At 43.7% G+C, this 16,997-nt stretch overlaps 1 protein-coding gene across 6 annotated transcripts in view; it reads left to right on the forward strand.

Annotated features, from left to right (window-relative positions):
- LOC144764041 (uncharacterized) overlaps positions 1-16,997 on the forward strand; it is a 54,967-nt gene that overhangs the window by 1,298 nt on the left and 36,672 nt on the right. The window lies entirely within an intron of this gene.

Here is a 16,997-nt window from a genome sequence, read left to right on the forward strand (position 1 = left end):
TCTGGTTGTATCTTTTATGGAATGCATGTAATCCTTAGCCCTTATGTTTTTAACTGGTTCTTATGTAAAGCGCTCTGACACCTTCGGGTAAAGTTCGCGCTATAGAAAATCGCATTAAATAAATTAAATAAATAAAAATATCTGCATGGTCCATTTCCTGCTAGTTACTGCTAATTGCATTTAATTGATATTAACTGATGTAATTGCCATTACGTTGCACCCAATTTTGCATTTGCACTTTTATTGTGACTGAGCGACGCCGACTCTTTGAAAACGCGTCTTACTGGCCACGTGGACGAATCTTATGGGATTTCATTGTTTGATTGATGCAGTGGTCTTATGTTGCCCGTATCCTGCATAAGTATTGCATGTTTCTTTTACTTGTGTCAAGGCAGCTGAGTCCATCTAGCAAAGCAATTTTGACTGGAACTCTTTTATGTAGATCAATGGTTATTTTTTATGAGTTGTATGTAAAATATTGTATTTTATCTGTGCTTTTATGGCCATGCGTGCTGAAATAAAGATGATGATAATCAATGTCTTGATTAATGTGATTCCTGATGACAATTAAAGTCCCTCAGTTCATGACACCCAGTTCATATATTCTTGATAGCGCCTAGACACCGCCACAGCTTTTCTTCTAATCACAGCCGCCCTATTACAGCCGTACAGTCCACTCATTGCCTCGTTAAAATCACTGACTGTCTGTTCTGAATTTTTCCCAGACTCACTCTGCTGTCGGTAGCGCCTAGACCCACTGTGTTCTTCATAGCGCCTACACTGGCTCCGCTATGGGTAGCGCCTAGACCCGCTGCTCTTGATGTCATCCAGATCTGTTCTTTACAGGGTCATACCTTATTGTGCCTTTAATGTTCTTGTTCTCTGCTCCGATCTGTTCAGGGACACACCTTTAAGTGCACTTAATATAATCATATATCCGCTCTTCAATAGATAGTGCCTAGACTCAATATGCTGTGCATAGCGCCTACACCTGCTGCTGTGGATTAGCGCCTAGACCCGCTGCTCTGGATAGCATCTACACCCGCTCTGGGCCCTACCTTATTGTGACCTTCATATTCCTTTTCTCTCTCTGCTGTGGATAGCGCCTAGATCCACTATGTTCCTCAAAGCCCCTGATCTGGCTCCGCTATGGGTAGCGCCTAGACACGCTGCTCTTGATGTCACCCACATCTGTTCTTTACAGGGTCATACTTTATTGTGCCTTTAATGTTCCTGTTCTCTCTCTGCTATAGATAGCGCCTAGACCCACTGTGTGCTTCACAGCCCCTGCACTGGCTCCGCTATGGGTAGCGCCTAGACACGCTGCTCTGGATGTCAACCACATCTGTTCTTTTCAGGGTCATACCTTATTGTGCCTTTAATATTCCTGTTCTCTCTCTGCTGTGGATAGCGCCTAGATCCACTGTGTTCTTCACAGCCCCTGATCTGGCTCAGCTATGGGTAGCGCCTAGACCCACTGCTCTTGACGTACTTCCATCTGTTCTTTTCAGGGTCATACCTTATTGTGCCTTTAATGTTCCTGTTCTCTCTCTGCTATAGATAGCGCCTAGACTGCTGCTCTGGATGTCACTTACATCTGTTCTTTACAGGGTCATACCTTATTCTGGCCTCAATGTTCATGTTCTCTCACTGCTATAGATAGCGCCTAGACTGGCTGCTCTAGGTAGCATTTACATCCGATCTGTTCAGGGACACACCTTTAAGTGCACTTAATATAATCATATATCCGCTCTGCAATAGATAGTGCCTAGACTCAATATGCTGTGCATAGTGCCTACACCTGCTGCTGTGGATTAGCGCCTCGAGCCGCTGCTCTGGATAGCATCTACACCCGCTCTGGGCCCTACCTTATTGTGACCTTCATATTCCTGTTCTCTCTCTGCTGTGGATAGCGCCTAGATCCACTATGTTCTTCACAGCCCCTGATCTGGCTCAGCTATGGGTAGCGCCTAGACACGCTGCTCTTGATGTACTTCCATCTGTTCTTTTCAGGGTCATACCTTATTGTGCCTTTAATGTTCCTGTTCTCTCTCTGCTATAGATAGCGCCTAGATCGTTGCTCCCCTATTCAGAAACAAAACTCTGAAGGATTTACACAACACGGGGCATGAACGTACAACTTCACCCTAGGAAATGTTTTTTCTTGGACTGGTTTAAATTGATTCTGTAGCTTTAAAAAATGTGAGTTGAAAAACATTTCTTGGGGACTTGAAATGGTAACAAATTGAATTCTTTACGCAAATCTGTGTCAGTGGACTTCCATGGAGCCACAGTTTAAGTAATATAAGCTTTATTGGATTTTCGTAAAATCATAAAAGCACAATACATACATATAAAACATCACCTCGCAGTTAATAGATGCTTGCATATGCTATTTAACAATTAAAAACAACAATTAAAATAATCAAGTCTTAAAAACTCATTCAAATACCATACATTGAGAAATGAATTGATGCTAACCAACACAATAAACATAGAGGGTATGAATGTTTTACAGCATGGTTTTCCGCAACAACATAACAGATTTTAAGAAGCAGGAAACTGCAAAAATCACATGTTCGTCTTCAAGTTTTAACAGTCTTAAAAAAGCAGACCTACAGTTTCTTACACCCCAACGATTTAACAAGGGTTTTAAATAAAGTTTTCTAGGGGTGGAATAGAAGGAACAAAAGAACATTAAATGTAAATTGGATTGAAATGCGGTGTTGTCGCACAAACATGTCAGAGTCGGTGAGGACCAATTGTTCATCTCCGGTACAGAAATCATACGAAAGAAAATCCCTAGACGGAGACGGGTCAAAAGCATTCTGTGATAAGGGCTGGGGTCTACTTTTAAGTACATTTGCATGCCTTCATTAGGGGTAATTTCTTGGAAGTTTAAGATGGTTTGTTTATTCTTTTCAGCGTTCCATCTCAAAGTTGCCAGATGGGAGGTCAGTGTTTTTTTAAGAACTGATCTAGACACGCCCTCCAGAGTCCTCGGATTTACATAATAATCTGAAAGGCCTATTTCGCTAAGAACAGATCTAACATACGACAGCCAACGGAAATTTGCAACCCCGTCAAGGGCCAAGCAATCCTCCAGGAGGTCCCTATTAAAACTGGCCTCCCTGGTTGACCATACCTTGTGCCATAGGAGGATTGGGGCCATCTTAATTATATCACCCAAATGCTTAACTCCAACCTCTATGTGTGTCATAAATGAGGATGTAGTCTTTGGGACACCTAGAAGGTAGCTGATGAATTGGTTCTCACAGCTCTGCAAAGATCGGTCCTTCTCGATGCCCCAAAGTCCCGCCCCGTATGTGGCTGTGGACACGCATTTCGCATGATATATTTGTACCAGTTCTTTGGTTGGTTTACCACCCACTCTATTAGAAAAAGCACGTAAGGCGCCTATGCTGTGGATAAAGGCCAACTTCCTTGCTTCAATCGCCTGTCTCCACCGACATTTCCTGTCAAACAGTATGCCAAGGTAGCAGAACTTGTCTACGATGGCTATATTCTGCTTGTTCAGGAACACATTACATGACATCTTACTGCGCTTATTAGTACACAGCATGGTAAAAGTCTTCGAAATGTTTACTTTCAGCCCTCTATCCTGCATAAAACCTGCAAATTTAGTCACTGCCCTCTGCAATCCCACCTGGGTCTGGGACATTATGGCCGCGTCATCGGCATACAGGAGGATTGGCGTCGGTACACCTTTCACAGTAGGGTAATCGTTTTGAAAAAGAGAGAGATATTGGCCCACTGAGTTTATATAGTACGTGAATAGCCTGGGGGCTAGGATGCACCCTTGCCTAACCCCTTTTGACAGGGCGAATTTATCAGTACATTCACCCTGCTTGCCAAATCTCACTCTGGCCCCACAATTGTGATACAGTTCTCTAATGAAAGTGATTAAGCGTGCGTCGATACCCATCTCGTCCAATGTTGACCATAACAAAGAGTGGTCCACACAATCAAAAGCTGAACTTAAATCAACAAAAGTAATAAAAAGTGCACCACCTCTAGCCTGCGTGTATTTAGCACATAAAAGGGCCAAATTTAAACACTGCTCACTAGTCCCTATACCCTTCCTAAATCCATATTGAAGGTGTGAGACTACATTATGTTCCTCCTCCCACTCCTGAAGTCTCTTTAAAATAATCCTCCCTGCTAATTTCATGAGGCCATCTAATAGGGATATTGGCCTGTAGCAGGTTGGATCATCACGCCTGCCCTTTTTAAAAATGGGGACCACTATTGCGTCCGACCAGCTTTCTATAAACCCCTTTTGGTTGCCTTTGTTCAGTACGTTAGTAAGTAAAGGGGCCCAAAAATCTGGTTCAGCTTTATACACGTCTACCGGGGTACAATCTGGCCCTGGTGCTTTACCTGGTGCGCTGTCCCTAATTGCGTCCTGCATTTCCCCTACAGTAAATGTTATATCAATTGGGAATGGACAGGCACGGAGCTGGGTCTCTCTCCTACTATCTATAGGTCGTGGAACAGTCGGGACCTGTCCTATCGAAATGATAGTGTCAGCTGGCTTTGTGTCCATATATAGCTGTGTAAAGTGTGTCAGCCATCTGTCACCAGTTATTGCCAGATCTATTTTATTCCCCCTATTATTTGGTTGGTACAAAGATTGAACCAGTCTCCAGAACTTGGTGGTATTTTTCTGGGCGGATGCTTCTCTTAATGTAGCCCATGCTTGCTTTTGTAAAGCCTGGGTTCTATCTTTTAATGCGCATTTATATACTCGCCTAGCCATACGAATTAAGTCGGGATCCCTAGGTTTGTGGGCCAATACTTTTTTGAGGTCTTTTAACGCCTTTGTACACTTCCCATCAAACCAACCCTCTCTAGGTGAGTGATTATTTTTCGCTGCCCGAGTCAACAGGTTTTTTATCCGCTGTTGGATGTTGGCAAAGGCAGTCATAACAGAAAAAGAGTCCGCCTGATCCTCTAAACAGAGGTTAACGTCATTCGCGGAATCGGAGAGTACATTTTTCAAAAACACACCGGGTACAATCCTCTCCCATTTCACAACATAGCCATTGGTTTTAGCTAAATCAATCCTATAGGGGTACGTGGAAAGGGTAGATTTTTTAGCATTACACTCCTTTATTTTTACGCTGATGGAAAGGGGATAGTGATCACTAAATACATCCTTACCCACCACCCACGAGGTCAGTATTTCAGTATTGGCCGTAGATATCAAAATAAAATCGATTGTTGAATTACAATCTCTACCAAAAAAGGTTGGCTCAAACTGCACGGGTGCGGGACAAACCTGGTTGGCAAAGCAGAGATCAAATTTAAGGGCGAATGTATTTAACAACATCCCCCTCTTTGTGTGCACAAAATGAGTAAGGTTTTCCTCGCCAAGATCCACAATACCACACAAAGGTGAATCGGAATGTGGGCAAATCGTGCAGTTAAAATCCCCTGCCCACATTATTATTGCCCCCTTAAGATGATCCACAGTATGTGACAACAAACGTGATATATCTAACATGGTGGACTCCAGTTCATTATCAACCATATTATTATAAAAATTCAACAATACTATATTCTCTAAGGAGCCCCACTTAAAAGATAAAATTTGGAAGTGGGTGTTAGAGAAAAAGTTGTGGATCTTAACCTTTGCTGTTGTTGAGACGTAGACACAGAGCCCCCCCTTGTTGCGACCCTGAACTGATGGTATAGCAGGGGAATGAAAAGTTTGATACCCCAGAAGATGTACTTCTTCACAGCACCAAGTTTCTTGAAGACATAAGATGTCGTGCATGTGAATAACATTTAACCAAGCTTTGTTGGTGGCCTTGCTGGCTAGACCAGCCACATTCCATGAAAGAAGTGAGTTAAGAACAGGAACATGGCTGGTTTCTGCACAGGTGCGGCCTAGGTTCACACAAGATGGATCAATTTGTTGTGTTCTGGTGGTATGAATATAGGAAGGGCTCAAAGGTGTGGGAGTAGGATCTTTATGCAAGGACTGTTGGAACTGAGGATGATCAGGTAGCTGTGATTCACTCAGAGAATCCATACGCGCCACTATGCTGCCACAGTTGCTCTTAGAATGGTTTTTAAACGGGCTGGATGGCAATAAGTGGGCAGAAGTGTGTTGACTAATCCGCTGACCCACAATAGATTTTTCTGTAATAATTGGCTTATAAAGTCATTCATTGTCATCTAAGCCTGAGAGCGGGTGATAGAAATTGGACAGAGGTATGTTCCAAAAGTCTTTTGGATTGTAAAGACTTGGATCGCCCCAGTGGGCGTTAGGATTCTGATAATTTCTCGATGGTAATAGTGCTTGACTGGATTGCAACCGCGAATCATTAGTGTATTCAAAGGGGTTCTGTGACCTTGGTGTCCTAACGTGGGATAAACTATCTGTGACGGGAGGTCTATACGGCAAAGGAGCAAAAGTATTCGGATGATGGGGAAAAGAAGTGTTATGGGCCACATGATGTTTATGGAATGTCAATGTATTAAGACCACCAGGGGTTTGTGGGCAACCATAGCTATCGGGATGGTACAATCTGGGCTGGGCTGACGGCTTATTCAGCATAGCCTCAGGATAGAAATAGCTAAGGTTATGAGTTGAAATTCCCCCCTCCCCCGTTCCAGGGTACCAGTCGCTAATATAGGTTACCAATCTGTGATCCTTGAAGTTAACTAGGATCACGTCGCCTTTGATGTCCTTAGGTCTGGTACCTACCCAGTGGCATCGCCTGGCCAGGACGATATCACCGTTAAGGTGGGGCGGAAGTGGTCTGTTTCTCCTCAGCCAGTAAATAACCTTATTTTTTAAATTGGCCTGCTGTTCACAGTTACCTTCTGGCGGAGGAGGCACTCCTGTGAGGGCTATAACATAGTTTAAGCATTCAGGAGGCAGATCTGCGATGTTCTTTGTTGTTCTATTTGGTGGATATGGAACGGATGGAGGGGGTTTTAAGTTAGTACTCTTAAGGGGATGGGTACTTTGGGGATTTATAGGGGTATTGGGTTTTTCTATGGTCTTAGGTTTTCCTAATGCAGTAGTAATTTTATCGTTACCATTATTGCTAATTTTGGCATATGGTATAGGATTCCGGGATGGTATTGGTGGCCCGACTGGGGATGGTACGGTTACCTTAGAGGTACCAGTCATAGTCTTGGATCTTTTGGGTTCTCCAATAGGCTGAGATAAAACTCTAGGGGCATTCGATTTCGGGCAAGGTGACCCCAGTTGTCCTTGCAGAATTTTTTCAACACTCTCCCCTAATCTTTGGATCCTTTCCGAAAGAGGGAGGATCAATGCCTTAATAAGACAATCAATGTCATCCAATAGTCCTGCATAACTAGGTACCGAGATGGAGCTGGAAGTCATCTCTTTCACGGGGCCTACAACCCCACCCTTATTTGGAATAGTAAATATAGTTTGTGGCACTTGATTGGGAGGTTTAGCACTCTTTTTAATTATCAGCTTCTTTCTTCGCTTCCTTGGTGGGGAGCCGGAAGAGATTTTACTGGCAGGAGGTTTAGAGCTTTTAGTAGTGTCCCTAAGCAGTGACGATATAGACTGGCCCTCCGTAATACACTTAGTATGGTGGTCAGGTATGCTCGGTGTGAACACGGGAGATGGAATGCCTGGGTCATAAAGAAGGGCTGTTTCTACAAAGGGGGTACTTAGATCTATTGTCTGGGTATCAGGTACCTGAGAGTGAATGGAGTCCGAGATAATAATGATATCATTCTGTGCAAAGGAGTTAGTCTGAAAGATAAGGGGAATATCTTCTATGGGAGGTGAAGGATTGGCATGTTCTAGTGATGAGGTTAAATCCATTGAAGTAGAAAGGGATGTTGTTGTTGCGTCTAAAGGTTGAATAGGTGTTAGTTTCAACTTGTCAATGGAAAGGCGTCGACCCGCCCGTTTTTCGGCCAAAGAGAGCTCCCGGTCTACATCAGTCTTAATTTTGGCAAAAAATTTGTCCAAAGGGCCTAGCAAAGAAGACCCTTGTATGGCCTGTGTCTGTGATGGCTCAGAGGTAGACATCACTAAGGGTGGAAAAAGGGCGTATAAAGCAGAAATTATAAAAAGGAACACTTAATGGCACAAATGATGACAGCAAGGGCAAATAGAGTGGGCCCAGCCCGGCCTCTATCGGCCCCGGACGGCCACAGACGGTCCCGCCCTTGTCCCGGGCTTCTCCCGGCGCCCTCCCGCGCGCTCCCGCGCAGCGGGATCTACGCCTGCTTAATATAACTCCCTGTTGGAAGGACTAACGGGCGGGCGGGGCCGGCAGGGAGAGCAGCCCAGCTGTTCCTAAGGGCGCGCCGGGACTCCTGGTCCTTGGAGTCCCAGGCAATGCTCGCAGCCCTGCCGGTTACCCACTGAGTGCCCTGAAGAGTCTTACACCTATCGCCTGTGTCCGTGGGCGATGCGGGACCCGCGGAGCGGGTCCGGCGAGGTCCTGAACTGCGGGCTTGACGAAAAGCAGAAAAGAGCAAGGAAGCCTGGTAATGCGCTGCGTCCACAAGCAGCGCGGTATGCGAGAGGGAGCGCTCAATCCCAGGTGCAGGCAGCTTTTAATCAGGAGCGGGCGGGCGGGGCCGGCAGGGAGAGCAGCCCAGCTGTTCCTAAGGGCGCGCCGGGACTCCTGGTCCTTGGAGTCCCAGGCAATGCTCGCAGCCCTGCCGGTTACCCACTGAGTGCCCTGAAGAGTCTTACACCTATCGCCTGTGTCCGTGGGCGATGCGGGACCCGCGGAGCGGGTCCGGCGAGGTCCTGAACTGCGGGCTTGACGAAAAGCAGAAAAGAGCAAGGAAGCCTGGTAATGCGCTGCGTCCACAAGCAGCGCGGTATGCGAGAGGGAGCCACAGTTTAAAAAACCAATCTAATCCTACTAATCCATATCTGGTTCTGGGAATCGTCTCTGGATCTGATTGGCTGGCGGCAACATGAGAATCGTTTTACGGCTGGCATTACAGGATCAGCCACTCCCTCCCCACGAACTGACCCCTGACCCCCAGGCCATGCTGGGAGCCCCAAAGGACCCCCTTCAAAGAACACACGTTTTAAAAGATATATTGTGTTGTGGAATTTGCAGACCCCACTGCATGCTTCAGCACGACTCCCGGGGTATGCAAACGTGCAACAAGAGGACTAAGGCAGAGATTCATCAAACAAAAATCCACTCGCAAAGGGACAGATTCTGAGAATCTGCCCCTTTGCATTTCGGATGCATCATCCCAAATGCAAAAATCACAAATAGAGAATTCGCTGAAATTGCGATTATTTGCATTTAAGGAATCTCAAATTGAGATTCCTTAAATGCAATGCATGAAAGTTTTAAAAATAGCGATTTCGCTAATAGGGCACGCAAATTACCATGAAGTACAACTTCATGGTAATTTGCAAAAACTTTGAAAAATGCCCTAAAGTGCATTTTTCAAAGTTTAATGTTGCGCACACACATGCCCTAGGGGCATGTGTGTGCGCAACATATGTGCACAAATCAATTTGAGGGGTGCAAGAGGGTGTCCTTTGGACACCCCTGCACCCTTGAAATCGCAATCTCAATTTGTGAATCGCTAATTGCGACTCACAAATTGAGATTGTCTTCCCATTCATTCCTATGGGCCTCTAGGCCCTCAGGAATGAATGGGGGGGTATTCCTTAATTGTGACTCGCAATTTGCGAGTCGCAATTAAGGAATTCTAAGAAATCGCTATTTTTTTAAGTGATTTCTTGATGCATTCCATTTTGCTATTCCTTAATAGCAAATCGGTATTTTTCGCTGTTAAGGAATCGCAAAATGGGTTGTTGATGCATCTGGGGGATAGTCCCTTGTTGGACCTCCTGCAGTTTTGGGAATCACACGCAAGGCTGGGCAAGGTACCAGGACCCATTGCAAGAGTTTGCACATGCCTGACCAGCACCTGCAAACCTCAGAAACATTTTTAAAGAACCCCAGAAGCTCACAGTCACAGAAAAAAGTTTAATGTGAAGTTTTAATTTGCGTTTGGTTATACAATCCTAATATCCGTTCATAAAATTAGAAGTTTATCGATAGACTATATAGGACAGGCTCCCTTTCATCAGGGTGGAGGAGGGTTTAACAACCGCCACCCTTAGACAGTAGGTCATCCTATATGGAGAAGGCAGCGGACCGGCGGTCAGCTCTGTATGTTGAAAGGAACCACCATTACAGCGGTTCCCTCAGCTGTACAAATGGTGTCCTAGCCAGCTGTTGTTGGTTTTCACACACAACTGACTTAAATCATATGCACGCGCACAACCGTTTTCCAACTAGAACAGTGTTGGTGAAGTTTCAATTGTTGATTAATTATAATTTAAATGAATTTTAGGTTGCTCCCAGGGTGGCGTTTTCCGTTCTGTAAACGTCAAGATAATCAACGCTATTGTGTGCTTCCAATGAACTTGGTTGCAAATCCCTTAATGGGGCACTCCTGTAGTGAATCAATAAAGACTTCAAATGTTCCATATAAACTGAATTTTATTCATTCGTTTTTTCTTTTGAAATTCCTTTTGATTTTTGCATATTTTTCAATTTTATATATACATTACTTTTCACATCACTCCGTTAAGAGACTATCAGCCTGATTCATGTAGCCAAAAGCGCTCGCAAAAGGGCCAGATTCTGAGAATCTGGCCCTTTGCGAGTGCGATTTTTGCATTTGGTATTCATGATCCCAAATGCAAAAATCGCTATTTAAGAATTAGCAAATATGCGAGGAATAGCATTTAAGGAATCTCTATTAGAGATTCCTCAAATGCTATTCATGACACATCAAGAAATTGCGATTTAGCACTTTTGGGGCCGATATTTACCGAGAGGTCAGACCTCTCGGTAAATAGCAAAAACTCAGAGAAATGCTTTTAAAAGCATTTTTCTAAGTTGCATGTTGCACACACACATGTCCTTTGGACATGTGTGTGCGCAACACCTGTTCAAATGTGCATTTCAGGGGTGCTACAGGGTGTACTTTGGACACCCCTGGCACCCTTAAAATCGATATCTTATTTGCGAGTAGCAAATTGCGACTCGCAAATAAGGGATACTCCCCATTCATTCCTATGGGCCTCTTGGCCCATAGGAATGAATGGGGAGTTTTTGCGAGTAGCAAATTGCTACTCGCAAATAAAGAACATGTAGGAATCGCTATTTATTTAGCAATTCCTACATGAATGCCGTTTTGCGAGTCCTTAATAGCGATTCGCTATGAATCGCTATTAGGGGCTCGCAAAACGGCCCTTTGATGAATCAGGCTGTATGTATTCCACTTCACTTCATGAAATAATTTTTTGTTCTCCAATGCATTTCGAGCATACTTTGCTCTTCATCAGGGAGTGTACTCTAAAAAAAGTCATATAACATCATGTAATGTACAACCAAGGATAACTCGATCAAGTCAGCATTTTAGGTTTGAACATGTTTGCATGCATTTTCTGGCAAGTGATTTGTGAATTTCGTGAACAATCGTGGTATAGTGTTGTTAACCATGTAAATGTACTCACCTGTTCATGCCGAAATGTGTCAATAGATTTTAAAGGTGATCTATATAAAAAAAGTAAATCAAAAACGAGATGGTTCAAAAAACGTACGGTCTATGTTGTCACCGCTGTAAGATCAGGTGAAATGATACCAATAAAGTTCTTCGTGTTCAGAAGTTCTTACGAATTCTAAAAAACCGTTAAACTCATGTACTCGCCGCGCTTTTGAATTGAGCGCTTCAACATATTTATTTATTTATTTATTTATTTATTTATAGTGTTTTGTATAGCGCAGACAAGACCCGTGGGTATCAGAGCGCTTAACATAGAAGGTAGATTACAAATAGACATTATAATAGCAGATATAACACCAAACATATATGAGGTAGAAGGCGATAAGCTGTTAGGGTGATTAGATATATATATTCTTAAGCCTGTGCCGTTAGCATTACGAGGTGAATAAGTATTAACTTGAGTCTTAGGCATATAGCCAGGCTCAGTGAGGTAGGGTTATATAGCATTACCAGTGCAATCACGTGTGCAATTAGCATTAAGAGTTGAATAAGGCTTAGTTTGTATCCAGGATCACAGAGATAAGCCAAAGTGAGGTAGAGGTTATATAGTTTTGGCTATGGGATACAGTTATCAGATCACATAGATGTGAAGTAGTAGTAAAGAGAATAGCCGAAGTCTTGAGCGTGAAATCAGTCATTTGTCCGATATTGATCTTCAGAAAATTCTTGACAAGGCCATCCGCCTTTTTGGCGTAGATGCTCATATCAGTGATCAATATGCTTCTCTATGTAAGGTATTTATTCATCATGTGGCTCTTCAGTTCCCGTTTGAATGTTACAGTATTTTGAATCTTCCTGATGTTTGGTGGTAGTGAGTTCCAGACTCTAGGGGCAGCTCCAGAGAACGCTCGGTCATAGGTCTTTTTCTTACGGAAAAAGGCTGGCCTCAGAAGTAACTCCTTAACGCTTCTCGTTGGTCTGTTACCTCCGGATAGCATAATTTTCTTGGCTAGGTATCTCGGCGTGTTGAAGTGAACCGCTTTGTGAGTTATACAAGCCATCTTCATTTGAATTCTGGCCTCGTAAGGTAGCCAGTTTAGTGCTTTCAGGTGAGGAGATATGTGATCGAATTACTTCGATCCCTTGATAAGTCTTGCAGCTGCGTTGAGACAGGCTTTTAATGGTGCTGTGGATGTTTTTGGTAGGCCAGCTAATGTGGTGCAGCCGTATTCAATCCTCGAGATAACTAGGGATTGGATAGCCAATTTTAGATCCGCCTCTGAGATAAACGGCTTCAGTTTTCTTAGGTAGCTCAAATGGAAACGGGCGCTCTTGGCCATTGAGTTAATGTGGTCTTTCATGTCGAGGTTCTCATCTAACGTAATTCCTAGTGATTTAGCTGAGTTAACTAAGGTCGGGTGCAATTCAGCGCGGTCACCAGTTTAGTCCATTCCTTTACCTCGGGTAGGCTCCTTGTTGGTGAAATTAGTAGGAATTCTGTTTTATGGGCATTTAGTTTTAGATGATTAGAGGTTAACCATTGCAGCGTTCTCTTTAGTGTCTCGTTCATTAGGTCAATGTCATCAAGGGAGGCGATCTTTATGTATATTTGCGTGTCATCTGCATACATGTGATAGGATATCTGTGATTTTCGAAGAATTTCCGTGCGAGGTTCCACGTACAAGTTGAATAGGTCAGGGGATAACGTTGAACCTTGTGGGACCCCGATTGCGTTAGGGCGCAGGGAGGAGATTGCTTGGTTGACCAGGAATCGTTGAGTCCTATTCTGCAGGAAAGAATTGAACCATTTCAGTACGTTTCCGGACAAACCCATCCTATTTTGTAGCCTGGTCATCAGCATTTCGTGATTTACTGTGTCAAATGCGGATGACAGGTCTAGGAGAATCAGTAGGCATGCTTGATTTCTATCTAGGGCTTGTAAGGCGTCATCAACAATATGCAGGATCGCAGTTTCCGTACTATGCCCTGTTCTGAATCCAGATTGGCAATCATCTAATAATGAGAATTTCGCAATGTGTTGACTCAGTTGGCCCTGCACGCACTTCTCAATAAGTTTGGCCAGGAAAGGGATGTTGGTCACTGGTCTGTAGTTGTTCGGGTCTGTTGCATCCGCTGTCGGTTTTTTGATGATGGGCACAACCTGACCAGTTTTTAGGCAGTCAGGGAGGATCCCTTGTGCCAATGAAGCATTTATTATCTCAGTCCAGATCGGAACTAGAGTGTGGCTGATTTCTCTTACGCACTTTGCCGGTAGAGGGTCCTGGTAATGGTTGTTTGGTCTGAGCTCCGCTAGCGTTTTGGCGATCTTTTCCTGGTCGTATAATTCAAAAGTGTCCCAATTTGCCTTATTTTTTGTTTGGGGACCCTCTATAGTCACAATGGCCTCATTATCAGGAGGAGGAAGGGTCCGGAGGTTGACCGCAGCACTTGTGAGCTCAGTTTCCAGCAGTTTGGTTTTCTCCGTGAAAAATGTGGAGAATTCTTCGCAACCTATGGGAGTTCTTGAGTTCTCTTGAACCGTTTTGGTTAGTTTATTTGACTGTTGTTTTAGAATCTCAAAGAGTTTACGTGGTCTGTTTGTGGCATTGTCCAGTTCAGCTCTTATAAATTCTTTTTTTGACTTGATTATCTTTTTGTCGTATTGATTTCTGGTATTTCTGAGGGCTTTCAGCTCGGGAGAGGAGGGATGTTGTCTCCATTTCCTTTCGGCCATTCTCAGTTTGCGCCGGTCTTCGTTCAGTGATTCGCTAAACCAAGGATTTTTTGGCTTCTCTGAGACTCTTTTCATTTTTTGTGGCATGGTGTCATTGACGATGCTTCCTATTGAGGTTATGTAGTGATCCGTCAACTCGTTAACATTCTGACTGTTGTTAGGTGGTTTCAGGTCTTTCTCGCATCTTTCAACCAATCGTTCAATATTGGCCTCTTTTGTATCTCGGATCAGTTTTTTGAACTTGCGGGGTTGTATGGTCCTGCCCTTTTTCATTGTAGGTATCGTGAATGTTATAGCGTGATGGTCCGACCAGTCACACGGGTCTATAGCGAGGATTGATACCTCTTTATTTCTTGAAATAATCCAGTCTAATGTCGCTCCTTGTGAGTGAGTAGGTTGGGTGCAAGCTTGTGTAAGGTTTAGCTCAATCAAGAAGTCTTTAAGCGAGTTAACCAGTTTGTCATTGTCGTCGTCCCAGTGGAGGTTGAAGTCGCCTAGGAATATATTATTGGCATCCGAGTTAGTGTTGGCCGTTATGATCTCTATTAGTTGCTCTGTCAACTTTGCGTTCTCTCCCGGTGGGTGGTAGAACGCATGTATATTGCATCTTTGATTATTTGTTGCTCTTATATTAAGACCAAGGTATTCACAAGATTCTAGGGGGTCAGATTGGAATTGACTGACTTCGATCTCTGACCGGTGAATGCAGGCTATACCTCCTCCCACTTTCCTTGGTCTGTCTAACCTAACGATATTATATTGTGGTGGTACTAAGAGATCGATGTTAGGAGATGATGATTCACTGAGCCATGTTTCCGTGAAGATGGCCAAGTCGATTTCCTTGTTAATGATGAGAGCAGCCATGTCTGATGCATGCTTCGTTGCCGAACGACAGTTAAGTATAAGGCACTTTAGGGGTTTCAGTGAGTTAGAAAGATTTCCATTATCGGAATTGGTTGCGATTACCTGAATATGTCGTAAGTTGTGGTGGATTGCTTTCCTGTCATTCTTTCTGGACGTTCTATTAGAGTCAATAGGTACTATTTTGATATTCTCCTCTCTTCCCCGAGCCGGTTGTTCATACGATTGGAGTAAGGCCAATGTTTCTTCCTTTGCCAAGGGATTGGTCCTGTTTGGTCTGTTGGGTCTGAGTACAAGATTTTGTATGTGTGAGACTTTAGTGTGCGTACTTATCATCATCTCCCAAATTTTTCCAATTGTCTGTGAGACTTTCATCGAGACTTGTGCCAGGTCGCTTACCAGTTTCTGGAGCTCCTTGACTTCTTTCTCCGTTCGAGATGATTTCTTATGTGGTGTAGACCTGACTGTCTGAGTTCTACATTTTGTTTTTCTCCGTGATTGATCTGTTCTCATTGCCACAGATCTTTCTTTTTTATCTTTCCTTTTATTGTCATTCCTGACTCTATTAGAGGTGTCCCCATTGTTCCCTATGTTGTGAGATGTTCGGGGTGTGATTGTGGGTAGGGATCCATGGGATTCAAGTCTCGCATTCACGTGTGGTTGAGGAAGGTGGATACCCTCTTCCTTGTTCATTATGTGGTTATCTTCAAAGGGGGATTCGCTAGGAGCTGAGGTACCCTCTTCATGCGAAGTGGGATTTTGAGATAGTGGCATCGGCTCCTCCCTTGGGGTCAGGGTCTTCACTTTCTTTCCAAGGTTAGTAGGCTTCGCTATCCTTTCTATCACATTCTCCGATATTGCCATTGCAAGTTCAGTTATCTCTCCGGAGTTGGCGGTTTGATTATTCTGGCCGTCTGTTTGATTGGTGTCTCCAGGGGTCGGGACATTGTTGACAGGGTTGACCTCTGGTGGGGTCAAGTGTCGTTGGTAGCTTAGATCTTCTATGGATTCCTTTAAGGTTTGGAAGGTTATCTCAAATTCCTCAAGTTCTCTGTTAGCTGCTTGTATCAGCACTATTCCTGTTTTATACATGGTAATGCATAATTCTGTGTTACATCTTTTAGTTAGTGAAGTCGTTATTTTTGTGCCATGTGGTATGTTTTTTATAGTTTTTGTGAACAGCATTTTTGTAAGGGCATTACGCCATTTCGCTGTTTTGTCTGTGTAGAATATCAGGTCATTCATCAAGACGCCTTTAACTCTATCGAAGTAAGGGTCAGCGAACAAAGTGTCCGGATTTTTTCTCAGGGTATTATGTTTGAATTTTTTGGCGGCATTTTTAGATAGCGTAGCAGGATATTCTATGCTCTTAGCATTAGATCCAATCGACCCTCGGTATCTTCTATCCATTTCCATTGTCTCTTTGTTATGAGTCGTTCCCTGTTAATATATTGTGGAAGATCTCGAGATCTAAGTAACTCCAGTGCTACTGTTTCACGGTGGTAGGTGTAGTTTACTTTGTAATGTGGTTTCCTCTTACTGTACCTTGTAATCGTGGAAGATATAAAGGTTGAAGTGATTCCATGTTTATTGTTTCGCAGTGATGGGTGTAGTTCCACTGTAGTGGGTATCCTCTAATTGATCCTAGAAAATTATGTTACCCTATTCTAATTGACATTTGTAGTTGCAGTGCCATCCACAGTAATCAATTAATTAGCTATCTCTAATTGTGAAGAGGGTTGTCAGTGATGAGTTAAACAGTTCAAGATGTCAGCCGGCTTTGTCCCTGATGATCTCCTGAACAGACTTTCTCTCATTCCCCTTCAAAATTAGTTGTTTGGTCCCTTTTCGCTGTTCATCATTTCGTCTCACT

The sequence above is a fragment of the Lissotriton helveticus genome, chromosome 6, assembly GCF_964261635.1.
Source record: "Lissotriton helveticus chromosome 6, aLisHel1.1, whole genome shotgun sequence".
NCBI classification, from domain to species: Eukaryota; Metazoa; Chordata; class Amphibia; order Caudata; family Salamandridae; genus Lissotriton; species Lissotriton helveticus.